Consider the following 16,639-nt stretch of genomic DNA (forward strand, 5'->3'; position numbering starts at 1 on the left):
AGTATTTAACTGTATAAACTTTGGAGGTGATTTGCATTTTCCAAGACAGTTTTTGTATGAACACACGTGGAAACGCGATGGACAAGACAAAAGTTTAGAAAGTCATCCTCAGTTGTGTACTCCTTTGGTTTGCCAGACTGGTTGTTGGCTTTGTCTCAGTTTGGGGAAAAAAGGGAAAGGGATTCGTCCTTCTGCATCTGCTTACTGCTCATTCCATTTTGTACCACAGTCCCACCCACAGCCATTTATCGTGAGTACATTTAGTGTAGATTTGGCCTTTCACATACATTAGGGGTATTTATGGAGACTAGTTTTTACCTCTCTGAGTTAAGTAAAGGGGTTCCACCATCCAGTCTGGTCAAATAACTGCCACCCCCAAAGTGGATGTTCTGACCGAGTCTTCAGTATCCATCTCCCCAAATTAGTGGCTGTAATGTCTCATTGTTTCCTAGAGTTGTTTAAAGCAGGACTTCATTTTCAGGGAATAATCTGTGAGTGAGACATAGCAAGCCGCATTTGCATGTGAACACAGAACAGTGATACCTTTGTCCGAGAAGGTACCTCTTCTGGCATGCAGTTTTATTAAACCTCAGAGAAACGTACCTCAAAGAATGAGTCCTTTTTTAAAAAAATCCATTTGTCTTAGAGGGAAGGATCAAACCAGAGCTGACCACACTTGCCCCAGTCAAATATATGTCCTGCCACCTGAGTAGCTAAGGTTGTGTCTACCTCTGTCCTCGAGTGCCTCTGGTGTGTGTGGTTTTTTGCTCTGCTCTTTAGAGATTGACATTAACGTGTCCAGCCATTCATAGAGGCACTAGACTTTTTGTGTGAAAAATTTCTGTGTGGTTAATTAAGAGTCTAAAACACAGGGTACTTACTAAAGGCCTGGAGTTGCAGTCTTCATATTGACCCTCAGTGTACTAGGATCGTGCTGTGAAGGGTGAGGAAAGGTGTTGAGAGCACAGGGACATGAGATCAGCAATTTGATTTTTTTTTCAGAAATTGGAATTCTCTAATCCATTAGTTTCCAACTCGGAATGCTTTAAATAAAATTTCTGAATGGATAGCCATTCATGAGCTACTGACTTTTAGAAGCTGATATTAAATACATATATAAAATTTGACATATTTATTGGCAAAACATTACAGTTCTGAGCCCTTAAGGAATCATTTTTCCCTTTGATGTTTTATTCCTCCAGCCATCTCTGGCTGCTTTTGTGCTGTTAATATTTTATCTCTCAGATTGTTAAGTACATTGTAAAATTCACTGCGTCTCTGAGCAGTTATTGAAACTTTAGGGAATACTACCAAACACAAGGAAAGTAGGTAAATAACATAAAAGTCAAAATTATTTTTAAAAGATCCAATCAGAATTATGAAATGTCTTAAAGCTGTTGACCGTTATTTAAGATAAAGAAAATTCTTTTCTTTAAAGTTTTTTGATCATCTCATACCTGAGGACTATCACATTTCCACCCCTTTCTCTCGCCACTCCAACTCCCCCTGCTTTCCCATTCCCTCTCAGATTCATGGCCTCTTCTGTAATTATCATTGCATATGTGTACATACACGACCTGCTGAGTGCACTTGGTGGCTCATATGCACATGAGTTTAGGGCTGAGCCCTTGGGATTAGAGAATCTAACCCTATTTCAGATCTCCTCCCTGGAGACGATCTGGTCTCCCTCTCGGCAGCCACTGGTTCTTCATCTAAAAAACGAGACCCTGTGAAATTTCCACTGTGCATGTTGGAATGTCAACTGGTGATGTTTTTATGCAGCCGGATCGTTGAGATTTCATGGGTGTGTAACATCCTTGTCATGTTAAAAGACACTGTCTAGAAACAAGCATCCTGGCCCTCTGGTTCTTACAATCTTGACAGATCATCAAAGCTAGGGAATTTTTTTTAATTCAGTGTCTGCCAGTAGGCTTTCATATATTATACATTAAGTTGAGAGACTATCAGGGGTGTAGTTAACTGAACATCATTGCCCACAAATGTCAGGACTCCAAGTGATTTTCTAGAGCAGGCTTAATTTATTTTTTTTCATGACTCCTTTACACCCGAAAAATGTACACATATATAAAGTAGGTATTCAAATCAAATATATATGTATATATATATGTATATATATGTATATATATATATATGTGTGTGTGTGTGTGTGTGTGTGTGTATTTATATAATTGGCTGATAATAAGTTACAGAGAAACTTATTTTAAAACCATGTAATTTTGCCATTTAGTGTATACACAGTAAAATTTCATACTAATGAGGTAGATATATTTATTTACCTTTACATAAAAAAATCTTGGCTGGACATTTACTATTACAAAAAGGAGCACTCTAAGTACTTTTCAGAGTAGATCTGTATTTTTTTTTTTTTTTATAATTGGTAGTAGAGGTGCCCCTTCATGTACATACAGGGTTCACGTAAAGCAGATGTTTGTTTAGGGCAATTTCTGAAGTATTTGGAAATGGTACAATAATTTAGAAATAACCATGTAGTGACTTGATACATTACATAAATGTGTGAATAATTAAAACTAACTCTCTAGAAGGTCACTTAGCCAAAAGGCTTAAGTCCTGGAAAGTGATTAGCTTCCTCCTCTTGGCGTAATTTTAATTTTCATGAAGGAAATTGCTATATTTTTTTTTTTTTACTAGAAATGGTGACTCCAGGCTTAGATGTGGTTTTCACTATTAAATCCTCTGGCAACTTTTCTTTTGAAATATCATCTTTTAAAAGTCTGTTAAGATGTAAGAAAATCCAGGTGTGGTGGCTCATGCCTATAATTTACTTGCTGAGACAAGAGGATTACTGTTAAGTTCGAAGCCAGCCTGGGCTCCAGACAAGCCTGTAGAGTAAGACCTGTCTCAAGCAAATGTTTAAAATGACTTATGTAATTGATCAACTTCCATCGTTAGTCCGAACCATAGTTCTTGATGATCTGATCTATACAGTAGATGGGCTTTGTAGTTTGGGAAGTGCAGAGAGTACCACCTCTGAGTGAAGGGGGCGGGATTGGGGTTGGGGGGCATGATAGTCCACACTTCTGATTTATAGCTTTGGGAAGTGTGGACCTTGAGATTCTGATAGAAGACTTGAAACCATACCTGGCCGGCTTCCATTTTATTACTTTGTGATGCAATATCCCCTTTATGCTCAGAACAATGTATTTATATGTGCTCAGGGCCCTACAGTTGTGGAGTGGAAAGTACACTGTCTGAAGTACATTTGGTTGTCTTTGGTCTTTGGATTGACCTTACATTTACTTGAAAGAAAACACAAATTTAATTATTTTATATTTACAGTTCCACATGACTTTGAGGTGATTTTGAACCACTGATGCAAAAAAACAAAGAACAGTCATAAAAGATTACAGAATAAAGAGCTCCTGCGATTTTATTTTTACCTTGAAAAGTAGATCTGTGGATATAGCTTAGTGGTGAGCGCCTACCCACCATGCACAAGGCCTTGGCTTCAGTGCCCAGCACAGAAAAAATACAAAGTAATTATTCTAGACACTTACATTTTATCTTCAAAGTGCTTGCTGAATATTAATTAACTTTTTGAAACTTTAAAGGAATTCTAGCCAGCTTTGGCTTTTTGTAGTGAATATTTCACTGAAGGCAGGTGGGGTAAAATTGAGCTATAATTGAACGAAAATAAGACTATTAAAATATCCTTATTAATAAGATGCCTGGGCTTCAAAGAGGAATGATCTAAGTGGGGTAAAGTAATGTGCTTCTAAGAAAATAATTTCCTTCGTGCTGAAGAAAACTGACTCTATTGGCTTGGCCAAATAAAATCCTTTAGTGCTAAGCAAAACAGGCAAGGTTTAATTTGATTTCTCACTGTTGAGACTGTGTTATGATCCTTGGCCTGATATGTGCAGTAAGTATTTGGGACCATTGTTTTTCCATGCTTAACCTGAGAAATAGCAAAAAGTAATACTAGTAAGTTCAGAATTAATCCATCCTAAAATGAAGCATTGAAATATGTTTTTAAAACAAAAATATTAGCCGGGCAGTGGTGGCGCACGCCTTTAGTCCTAGTACTTGGGAGGCAGAGGCAAGTGGATTTCTGTTCAAGGCCAGCCTGGTCTACAGAGTGAGTTTCAGGACAGCCAGGGCTATTACAGAGACAGGGTTTTTCAAGACAGGCAAATATTCTAATGTGGCACAATGTGTCTTTATTGTTGTCCTCTCTGCTAACACTTACAACCCTCCCCACACCATGAACTGATACCAAAAGTGAGTTAATATTCAACACTGTGGCAGTGTGGAAGGAGGTAAATACCAATTATATAAGTAATTCTCAGTTCTGTGTGATCAGGAAACTACTACCATATAATAAAAAGAAAGAGATTGCAAATATATCGGTATAATCTGTAGCAGACAAAGGAACTACCCACAAGAGTCTTAATTCCAGGAGTGCTGACATGGTCCTCTCTGATGGATCCTTGGGTTTCTCATTCATAACCTGGTCTCATCAGTTCATGCCTTGTCACATAGTGTATTTTCCATAAATGTTGTTCCCTGCTGTCAAAGTCAAGATCTTTGTGGGTGACATTTTCAAAATACAGACAGCAGAGCCTACTCTTTCTTGTTTCTGGCTGACTTACGCCTGAGCGGTTGGTATGTGATGATTCTTCATTCTTTCCTAGAAAAGCGCCATCTTGTCTTTTCTAGGATTTGGTTGGTTGGTTAGTGTTGACAAAGGGCCTCCTGTATGTCAGGCTGGTATTCAACTCACTACAGAGTAAGAATGACCTCGAGCTTCTGATCCTCCTCTCCCACCTCTTAAAAATATTTTGATTGACGTTAATTATACATATTAATACAGTTCCATGGGATTTTTTTTTCATTCATAAATACTCAGTGTCCTTGTATGCTCGCCCCTCCCTCCCAACCTCTGGAGTCACTCTTCTGTGTTCAGTCTCTGCTTGCCCAGCACAGGCATCTCTCCTGTGAAGCCTTCCGTGACCCACTTCCTGTGAAGCCTTCCGTGACCCCCTTCCAGTCAAAAGACTAATTTGTTCCCTTGTCCTTCTTCATAGATGTTTCTACTTTTGCTTGTATTAAAGTATTGTGTTCATTTTCTCTGCTCAGCATTTGTGATGGTTTGAGTATGCTTGGCCAGGGAGTGGTACTAATAGGAGGTGTGACCTTGTGGAAGTAGGTGTGGTCTTGGAGGAAGTGTGTCACTGTGGGAGTGTGCTCTGAGACCCTCCTCCTAGCTGCCTGGAAGACAGTCTTATTCTAGCCAAAGATGTAGAACTCTCAGCTCCTCCTGTGTCATGCTTTTCTGCCTTGGTGATAATAGACTGAACCTCTGAACCTGTAAGTGAGCCCTAATTAAATGTTGTACTTTATAAGAGTTGCTTTGGTCATAGTGTCTCTTCCCAGCAATGGAAACCCTAACTAAGACACCGTCTCTGTAGTTGTTAACTATCCACGTTGAACTGCGTGGGGCTCATCTGTGCCCTGAAACATAAAAGTTAAGCATTGGGTCTTTATCGAGATGAAATGAAGTACAAATAATTACCACAATCACCTAAGAGTTCCTAACATCCAGTTTATAATGTAGCTCTTTTTAAAATTGTATTCCAGTTTTTAAAAGTAATAGCTTAGTTTTGCTCTTTACAGTTCTGTTTAATAACAGGAAAAATTGAGAACATATTTAATAGAGGTTTTACCTTTATCAGAGTCTTGCTTTCCAAAGTTTCAGTTACCCATGGTAAACTGTGGCCTGAAAGTATTAAATGGAAAATTCCAGAAGCAAAGAATTAATGAGCTTCAAATAAGCTTTATGATACCAAATTTCTGTAAATGTTCAACATTGTTATTGTTAATCTTTTATTGTGCCTATTTATAATTTAAAGCCTTATCATATATGTAGAAATAGTAGAAGGTATTGGAGTCTTGGAATGCATCCCCCACTGACTGCTATACATTTTTAAAGATAAAAACTAAAACCAGGTATTACCAAACTATTCATGTGTACTTATTTCAACAAAATTGTGATTTTTATAGCTTATGATTTTTGAAACTGCTTTGCTTTTTTGTTGGATAGTTTATGCTATTTTTATATACCAATAAGTATGTTGTAAGCCTTTATTACATTCTATCATATGAGCGTACTATAAGTTATTATTGGTGATATAACTTTCCTGTTGTGTTTATTTGCTCTGGCTAATCATACTGTGTGGACATCCTTGCTGAGTTTAACACTCAACTGCTTGGGAAGCACCATTAAATATGGAAATTCTACCATACTGGTTGGAAAGTGGTCCCCACTGCAGCCCTTCTGTTCTCCCAGCTCTGCTCTGGACTGCTTACCACCCAGCAGTAGCTGGGGCGCTCCCTCCTGACCCAGGGGGAGCAGGTGCTCCGGGTGAGAGCCATTCTGTTTAGTTGTGATGGTGACCTACCTGTCCAAAAGAATGGCACCTCTGAAACTGGGTTTCTTAGAAGACAGTAGTGAGACACACTATTTCACTGCAAAATATATTCACTACAAACAAAAATATATGTTTTGTCTAAGAAATATGTCAAGATCCTGCCAGGAAGTAGCAACCTTGGGTATTTTATGGGGAGTTCAATAAAGGAGTGATTTTATTTTACTTTTATTTTATTTTATTTTATTTTATTTTATTTTATTTTTTTATTGGGTATTATATTTACATTTCAGATTTTATCCCCTTACCCCACTTCCTCCTACCACCCAGAAACCTTTTATCCCATCCCCCCTCCTCATGCTTTATGAGGCTGTGCCCCCACCTACACCCCCCGCCCCCACTCCCCCCCCACCCTCATATCCCCCCCCCCCACTCTGTGTTCGTAAAGGAGTGAATTTAAAAGGAAACAGTTTGGGGAGTCCATGGGTCTGTCTGGAAAGAAAATGGTTACATCTTAAGCATAAGGTTAACCTGTAAGGACAAAGGCCCCTTTGAGAAGCTGATTGGCTTGAAGTTGACAGCTACAGTCAACCATTGCACCCTCCCCTTACCCCCCACAATGAGACCAGGGACTGGCCACTCCAGATTTTCTCCCTGTGGTCTTTTACCAAGTATTCTCCTGGCTGGGCCAAACTGGAAATCAGAAAATTATCTTTATAGTTGTTTTGTTTTGTTTTGTTTTGTCTTGTTTTTGAGAATAGCCTCCACGGTAGAGTGTCAAATTGGTGAGGAAGCCTAGAAGAGCATTGGTACACATTTAGCTTTTGGGCTTTTTGTTGTTGTTGTTTTTGTTTTTTGGGGGATTTTTGTTGTTGTTGTTTTGGTTTTTTTTTGTTGTTGTTGTTGTTTTGGTTTTTTTGTTGTTGTTGTTCCACAATGAAAATTTGTATCTAGAAAAGTATTTTGGAGCCTCAAGTATAGGCTATAATCAGGATATGAGTTGATTATATTCACTTGACAGGTAACCTGAATTGATGTGCAGTGGTGGGAGGGAAAAGCCACAGGGGCATCAAGTACCTGAGAGCTGCAGAGAGATGGAAAACCACTGCGGATGTGGGGGCATCTTGAGTAGCTCCTGGCCGCAGAGGTCAGCAGTGACAGGAGTGGGTGTGTAACCACAGAGAGCAAGCACCGCCCTGATTATCCCCAGTTCTTTCTCCGTAGGACCTGTGGGCAACTCATATTCATGAATATTCCGAAATCACCTCAGTGGAGATCTTGAAGAACGTCTCAGAGATATAACTCAAGCAGTTTATAGCCACTGAGTCCTGTCATGAAATTTCATAAAGAAGCCCAACATAACACACAAAAATAAAACTGTGTTTGGGGTGGTGCCCCTCCTTTTCTGATGTGTACTCTGGACACGTAGATGATGTGATGAGATCATGTCAGGGTGTATAGTCTCATGATTATACACTGTCTTCCATGTCTGTAGGTGGAGCCTTCTCCTAATAGTTCCCAGGATATGGAGGCTTCTTCTCATGTTTTCTCTATACTTTTTTTTTTTAGCTAGTTGATAAGGAATTGGTGGTGATATAACCACCCAGCTATCTGACAGCCTAATACCTGTGATATCTACTACAAATACACATTCCAGAACTTTGGTAAATGCACTGATGCTCTCCACAGTCTGAACCACTCACTCTGCGGTGTGTGTAGAGAGTGTAACCAGTTTTAGACAGGTGGAGATTCTGGTGAATAGCAAGGGTTGAGAATTTTTGGTCTGGTGGGGGCCTAGTAGGCATGAGTTTCCAGAAAGAGCAAGTTAAGCGTGGGTATATTCTCAGCTCTACCAGACGGTTAAATCTAGGGTAAATGAAAGCACACTACGTATCTTGAAGAAGGACTCTGCTTTTGTGATATGGAGAATGGATAAGCTGCTTATGGTTATGTTTTTAAGATACTTTGTAAATTAGAAATAAATTCAGTAATAAAACTCTAGTGAAACACAAATACTTGTGTGCGTAAGTGATGGAATGTACAGAGTTATGTTTCCCATGATTTACCCACTGATGTCCTATTGTGCACTTACTCTGTTATGGATACACAAAAAGAACTATTCATGATATTTATGTTTATTGAAGAGAATATATATTTCACCCACAAGTAACCACATATTTAATGTTTCCAGAGTGACTAAGCTGAATTATTCTACATTAGGCAGTAAATTTTAATAGAATTTCTAAGTGTAATTTCAAGAGAATGATATTTCTAAAAGTGCCTGTCTTTCCCATATAATAAGCATCTTTTGGTTTATTATGTAAAGACACTTCTATAGCCTATCTCAATGAGTAAATTGTAAGTCATACATCTTTTGTTTACAGTTTCTTTTTTCTGCTATTATAAAGCCCGTGTGTTTCTAATTCTAGATTAAGCATCTCAGTGGACTGAGAAAGGGCCTAGTCCCACATGTTCATACCACAGTCCACTCTGGTTCTCTGTTACAGTATCAGTACCCTGGTAATAAATGCATTGCAGTGTAGTGTAGCTGGGACAGTGTGTCTTCTTCCTGAATTTCAAACATAAACCCAAATTGAAATTACCCAACTAATATACCCGTCGTCCTTCCTGCCGAAAGTTCCAGTTGCAGCTATACAAGTGAAAATGAGTGTGAATTAATTTTAAAATGTTCTTCCCATATTCCCGCCTTAAAGAAGGTAATGTGTTTATGAGGTGTTGTAGTGGCCATTGTCAGGAAGTCAGACTGCTTTGGTTCTGTGCTGCCCTTCCAGAGCAGACATTCACTAGAATGACATCATAATCAAGCTGTAATGCTTTAGAAAAAAACAATCCTTTGCTGTATAAACAAAGCAACAACAGTAACAAAACCACTAAGTGTGTGAATGGCTTTTTAAATAAGAATACGAATAAATTTGTAGTAATATACCTGGTTCTGCAAATGCCACATGTTTGAGGCAGAGGCTTCCTCTTCCTGAGGCAAGTACATTGTTAGGTGCAGGTAGAGAGATGCACACAGTTGGCTGCAGTACTGTCACCGTGGCCTGCAGGGCCATCCAGGTACCTCCCAGCCATGTCCTCTTCCTGACACATGTGCCCTCTGATGTCGAGCTCACGGCCTTGGTTCTCCAGGTTTTCTCGTGGTTTCCTCGTTTCTCTTCTGTATTTGTGGTCGTGGGTATTTACTGTGGGAGTGATTTACATATTTCCAGAGGACTTGAGTAATTTGGTGGGGGCATTAGAAATGGACACAGGTGCTCAGACTCCAGCTTCTTCCCTCACGTGCCTTCCTTGGTGGCAATTGACGTTTTCAGAGTTTAGCTCAGTGCAAGACCTCAGAAACACACATATTGAAGGAGAGCATACGGAGACGGTGCAGAGGGAAGTAGCATGCTCTTCTTGGCCATTTGCATTTTGATAGAGTCTTGCTGTGTATGTGCATCAGTGTGGGCTTGAACTGAATTGAAGCAATTCTCCTGCCTCAGCCTCCCAAGAGCATAAGTCACCACATGCAGCTCTGTTCAATTTTATGAAAGGAATAAAATGGAGAGATGTTCCGTAACCTTGTAGGACGTTCAGAAACTTGGGAAGAATGGAGTAATGCTGCAGTGCCTGCACAGTGTAGAAAGCAAGGGGCGGTGCTGTGGTTACAGGTACTTCTGCTCTCTCCTGCAGAGTGTCGACTGGGACCACTACTCATCATAAATCACCTGTAGCTTGCTAACCTGGACTTTCCTTCCAGAACCTTCTTAATGTGACCAGGTTGCATTCCACCTTGAAACCCTGTCTGGAATGAGCTCATCTAGAAGCTTTTGAAGTCTTCCTGACTTATCAGAAGGAATTGGTCGTTGCTGGCATGGCATTAGTCTGTTTGGACCACCATTTAGAAAAATGGTGATCTGGGTTCTGATGAGACAGACAGCTTTCCTGGCTTGCAGTGACCATTTTTCTTACTGTGTCTTCATAGACTTTCCTTCCCTCCCTCCCTCCCTCCCTCCCTCCCTCCCTCCCTCCCTTCCTCCCTCCCTTCCTTCCTAGGTGAGGGTAGGGTGTGGAGGCTGCAAACACTCTGGTGCATCTCTTCGTAAGAGGTCACAAATCCTGTTGGATCATGTTATCACCCTTTATGACCTTACTTAACATAAATTACTCTAAATTTAATTACCTTGGAGGCCCCATCTTCAAATGAAGCCTCATTGGGGGTTAGGAAGGATTTCAGTTTGAGGGGTGTAGGGAAGTACAAGTATTCAGTCCACAGTTACAACTTATTTGTTAACATTTATCCAAAAGGGTAGACATTATAACAGGGTGCATGTTAGGTTGTAATAAAGACCTTTCACAGGCCAGATGATACATCATTATGTTTAGTTATTATGATAATATCTCATTTGAGTCTCTCCATGACTATAGAAGGTAGGTACTATTTGTCTCTGGTTAGCACAAGGCTTAGATAAATTAGGTGTTTACTAATTAAGAAATTACCAGCACACTTACAGGCTGGAATGAAATTAATAGTCTTGTCATGTAACTTGTGTCACAGAGATTACAATATGTGCAACATAGCTGTCTAACGTCACAGGTCAGCCAAAGTAAGTCCTCCAGCTTACTCAAGGCCAGAGTGACAAGTACAGTCATGGGGACAGGCTCTAGAATCCTTCTTAATGCCATCTCTGCTTTTCCTCACTGTAAAAGCTGGCGCCAGCACTATCCAGCCTGCGCAGTGTTCAGGACTCACCTTTCTCCAGCTCCCACATGGGAACTCACTGTGATCAGATGCCCAAGCCTTACTTCCAACAGTGCTTCACATATACCAGATGTCCAACAGGCATGGCACTGATGGAATCGGTGGTCACTAGACTTTCTCAGTGTCACTGTAATCACTTACAGACAGACTATTTCCTGTTACTGCCATTTTTTAAAAAAAGACTATATAGGGGAAATAGACAGACACACAAGTTAATTGCTTCTCCTTCCCCCCTTGCCACGGGTTTCTATGAATTTAGGCAAATAGAAAATGGCTTCATTTTGGCCTTTTTTACTAGAGATCCTATTAAAGTATCTTCCACATTTTCTATCAGCTAAAACCTAATTCTGTATAGAGTATACTTAAAAATTAAGATGGTGAAGACTTACATCTATCATCATTTATGGTTTGTCCTGAATTGTTATAATGTTAAACGTATTACTCAAGAATGAGTAGAAGGGTATAACTGACAAATGAGACTCACTGAGAGGAAACAAGCACGAGAGTCTGTGTGTCCTAGGAGAAAGACAGATAGTTGGTGGGGATGAGGGAAGAGTGTGGGGTCATTCAGCAGCCAAGACGGGGCAATCGGGGAATAAACCTTGTTTGGGGCAGTTCCTCTGTGCATTCGTAGTTGTAGCAGTTACACAGATACTCACTTGAACCTCATAACTCTCTCTAAGTTAAAGCAATTCTGTCTTTAGTAGTTTTCTTTCATGGAAAGAATTCTATAAATTTAAAATTTTATAAACAATGGATGTGTCTGTGTACATACAGTCCTTTTACTGAAAAGGCACTTGAGAAACCTAAGTGATATTATTTCATTTTCTTTTCTATATATCATCCTTAAAAAAACAAAACAAAACAACAACAACAAAAACTCTTTTAAAAGATTCCACATTAGGTTTTTTCCCTAAAATTCATATGGCTGATTTCTTAGGTACAACTTGAAGTGAGTGTTTTTGTTTTTGTGTTTCTTTTTTATCTGCTCAGTGTGTGCATATGCATGTGTGTGTGTGTGTGCCTGTGTATGTGTGTGTGTGTGTGTGTGTGTGTGTGTGTGTGTGTATACATATGCCTTTTTGCAGCCCACCAGATGCAAGGCAGACACATCTGGCATCTATCAGTTAGGGAGTAGCTTTAAGCGCATCCTATGAAATTGTCTGTTCCCAAAAGTAATCCCAACACATTCAGTAAATGTTATTTTCCCCCCACAGTTATGTTCTTGATTGGACCACAAATTTTTCCATAATGCTGTACTTAAAAAATAGTACATTCTACTCTTTATCCATAATCATTTGCAACTCCCATACTAGTCTTCTTTAGGACAAGTATTTTAAACACGGCATATTAAGTAAACTATATTCCAGTTCTGGAAAGAGTCATCATGTATGGCTGTGCCAGCTTTGTAGTCACCATGGTTGAGCTGATTTCCTTCCTTATCTCTGCATAGGAAATACAGCCAGTGTAGCCAGCTCTCTCCTGCTCTGTCCTGGACAGGCTAGCGTTGCTTCTAGAATGGCCTCAAGTCAGTTGTTTACAAAGGAAATCAGACTGTTAGTTTCAAATAAATAGTAGTTTGAATTTTATTTAGATATTTACACTAATAAAGAGACAAAAAAGAAAAATTATTTTAGGATATGAAAATTATAAATGGTCCATGTACCTCAAGGAGTTTTACTGCCAGCAGCTGTTACGATTCAACTTTAACTGCCAAGGGTTTGTATCAGGGATCCATAATCCTTGTTTTTATTTTCTAGTTGTCTAGAGCTTGTCTCATTTTATTTTCTAGTTGTGACATAATTATGATCAGGATTGAAGTTTATGTCGTAAGGGGTATATATTACCAGTAGTCATTTGGAGTCCTTGATTTGCTGAGTATCATAGAAATATTAAAATTAAAAAACCCACAGTGTGTAACAATGGTAACAACTTTCTTTATAGGGATAGTGTAATGGTAAGAGTGAATTGTCAACAGGCAGAATATGTCACCTGGGAGATAGGTGATAGGAGCGCCTGTGGGGATTATCTTGTTTCCGTTAACTGTTGTGAGAAGAACATTTCCTGCACATATAAGAGGAGAGTTGAGAAACTCTGTGCGTTCTCTGCAGGCTTCTGATAATGGACATTGTATGTGCAGCTGCATCAGCCTCCCGCCCCCACTGCCTTGACTCCCTGCCATGGTGAATTGCCCTTTGAACTACAAGCTAAAGTAAATGCTTTCTCCCTTCAGTTTTGTGATCACAGCAGCAGAAAAGAAGTTTGAGACAGGGTGCAGAACTATATACTTCTGGACATTTGAAGTATAAATTGAGGCATTTTAAAATACAGAGGGAAACAGGAAGTAGAAGGGAGATATGAATTACTGTATTACCCCATCTTTCCCCTAAATGAGCCTCATCAAGTAGCCTGAAAGTTCTCAGATATATTGTCTCTGGTAATTATTGTCTCTGGTAAACCAAATAATCACCCACAGTCATGCTTCTGTGTAACAGGAATCTGAAAGTTTCATGTTACAAAATGAATCTGAAAAAGTACAGAGTGCTTTGATTATACAGCATATACCTTCTCAAATTATATAACCTGTGTTTGCATCTTAATCGCAAGCATGATGGGTTAGAAAAATGAAAAAACATGAGCTTTTTTTGAGACACTACTTTATGAAACCTTCATATTATGGTGTATATTTTGTTATCTAATCTTTATTCATTTGATGTTCATATTTGAACCATGTGCTGTGCTGGGTGACCCAAGGAACAATTAAATATCCATACAATAACGAGTATCATCTCTTAAATATTCTTACATCAGTTAGTATCTTTATACTCTTTTACCTGATTCCAGGGCAAGAAAGCAAGGGGGCTTGTGCAATAGCTCCTTCATACCAAGCTGACCAAGAGAGAGGTACTGCATGTACTTCACATGTGCCACTGAGTGACTGTATGTGTCGGGCTCAACTTTTGCTTCTAGGAAACACAGTTCATGTTAGCTATATCCAAGTGAGTAAATGCTTCGCCTCTGTAGCTCTGTGGTACACTGATTTACTGCTTGTAAATACTATTCTAACAGAAACCTATTAAAGCAGAAAACAAAAGTAATTTGTAATTCTAATTATTTTAAAATAATAAAATCACCTAAAGTAATCACTTCTGTACTCTTCAAGAAAAATGTTGTAGGCATAATCTTGTTATGTATACATTTTCCACAGAAATTATCATACATCATGTCATTATTGTGCCTTAATCTTCTATATAAGGACCAGGAAACTACATCATGATTAATTTAGTTGGTTTTTGTAATATTGATGGACATTCATAATCTTTCTAGTCTTTAACAATTAAGACCAATATTGTAGTGAATGTCTTTGAACATAGAACTTTTTCAGGTTGTATTTGTGAAAAATATCCAACTCTGAGAATTCTTGGCTTGAGGAGATTTGTGTTTAAGAGCTCATGAAGCAATGACATATCCACACACCATGAGGTGACAGCTTAATAATATGAAGGGGCATCCAAATGGCCAAGGTTAACCACGCAGAACATTGTGCTATATGCAGTGCTGTACTGAGGCCACTGCACCGCTGTGGGCTGTGAACATGGCTGTATTCATCTGTCAGTTTATGACTTAATTTGACTAAAGAACCACCTTGTCATCTCATGAGCAGAAAATATTTTGAGATTCATGTTATTCAAGGAACATTTAAAACAGGAAACAACCACAAGCTCTCTGCATAACTGCCTGCAAAAGTGGACACTCTAAGGAAGACTGCATTGTTACTTTAGGAAAGAGCTCGTGTTTTTAACTAATGAGTGTGTTTTCCCTCCCTCAGGTGCAAGGAGAGATTGCAGAAAACTAAAACAACAAAGAGGAGTGTGTGGTGTTGCTCCTGTAACTTGGAACTGGAGAGGAGGCAAGATGCTGGCATAGCTGTTGAACTGAGAACCTGCTATGCCAACATATTGCCATCTTTCCTGTCTGACAGCAGCTTGGCCACCTCCATGCCATTCCTGTGTCTTGCTACAAGCAATCCGTGATATGTAGGGGTTCTGCGACTTGGTCTGCCTCACCCTGACTTCTCTCCAATCCTGTACCAGATCACTCACTTTGTTCTAGCCACGGTGGCTCAAGAGAACACTGTTCTAGGATGAGCCAGGAATGTTCCTGCCTCTCCTTACATGTCTTTGTTTCATCATTTGGGCATCAGTGAACTCTTTCTCTGTAGCACTGTCTATAAAACATTCCATATTCTGCCACTGTTCACCTCATGACCCTGCTCTGACTTTTCAGAAACATTGGCCTCTACCTGCACATGTTTGTTTGCTTGGTTGCTGCTCTATTTCCTGTACCAGATTATACGTCCTTTAAGGGGTACCAGTCTTCACTTCTTATTCACTGTATCCCTAGACCCTGACATTTATAAGTCCTTAAGACATGTCTTTGAAACTCTACCCTGAACTTATTGTGCAATAGAGGTGTCAAATAATTACATTTTATCATATCATGAATGGCTCTGATGAAACACTGGTTTATAAGTAACAAAGAATAAATAAATGATATTGATTTCTAAGCCTGCAAACCCAACATCTTAAAGGAGCCACAATAAAGTTACCATCGAAGTCTACCAACGCAGAGAAGACAAAAGATTGTATTGAAAAGATATTATATTCAAAATAAAAGTTACTTTCCAGTCAGCATGGGTGTCACTTCTGTGCTCTTAATTAAACCATAATTTTCTCTGTTGCAAGTATATACTGACCACACAGGGCCCTTTGAGGTAAAATTACTGAGATTAGTCTTAACCATGTCTAAATGCTTTTATCTAGAAAATTTATGATGTGCTCATACTGATAAAAATGCCATGAGTTTTAATTATTTTACTGCCCAGAAGTCTTTTCTTTACTTAGAAGCAGGTGATCTTGTGGAAATTCCAGACCTGTAGGGCGTGTAGCATTCTACATGAAGACACAGAAATACTGAGACCAAATAGTTAATGTTTCTTCCAGTTCCTTCCCACTCCTCAACTTCCTTATTTCTGGAGTTACTCATTGTCTCACAGCCTGTGGCTTTTATGCATCCAGTATCCCAGTATAATAAGAATGCTTGAATATCTGATTTTCCTATTTTAAAGCTTTAACGTTTTAGTAAGAAGTTTTGCTCTTAATACACTTAATTTTATATTAACTTGATGCTTTTTCATGAAAGAAATTAACTGCCATTCTTCTTGGCTGGGCATTGTAACTACTGCATCAAAAAAACACTCATGCCTTGCTCATGCCTCTGGGACTATACTGAACAAAGTTCTTAATTTTACAGGTAGGCAGCACAAAGCTGTGGCAACTTGGCCTACATTATTACATTATTATGCATATATATATTATGCATATATATATATGTTCTGTTTACACAAGGGTAATTAACACTTATAAGGCAATACGATAATTAAATGATTTCAAAATATTAGGTACTTTTT

At 39.0% G+C, this 16,639-nt stretch overlaps 1 long non-coding RNA gene across 2 annotated transcripts in view; it reads left to right on the forward strand.

Moving 5' to 3' along the window:
* LOC117709100 (uncharacterized) overlaps positions 1 to 15,860 on the forward strand; it is a 28,301-nt gene extending 12,441 nt beyond the window's left edge. For both annotated transcript variants that reach the window (XR_013110241.1, XR_013110240.1), the window contains exon 3: positions 14,999 to 15,860. This is a non-coding gene — a long non-coding RNA (uncharacterized LOC117709100). The remainder of the gene's footprint in view (positions 1 to 14,998) is intronic.
* Positions 15,861 to 16,639: the final 779 nt, after the last annotated feature.

This window comes from Arvicanthis niloticus, chromosome 5, assembly GCF_011762505.2.
Source record: "Arvicanthis niloticus isolate mArvNil1 chromosome 5, mArvNil1.pat.X, whole genome shotgun sequence".
Lineage (NCBI taxonomy): Eukaryota > Metazoa > Chordata > Mammalia > Rodentia > Muridae > Arvicanthis > Arvicanthis niloticus.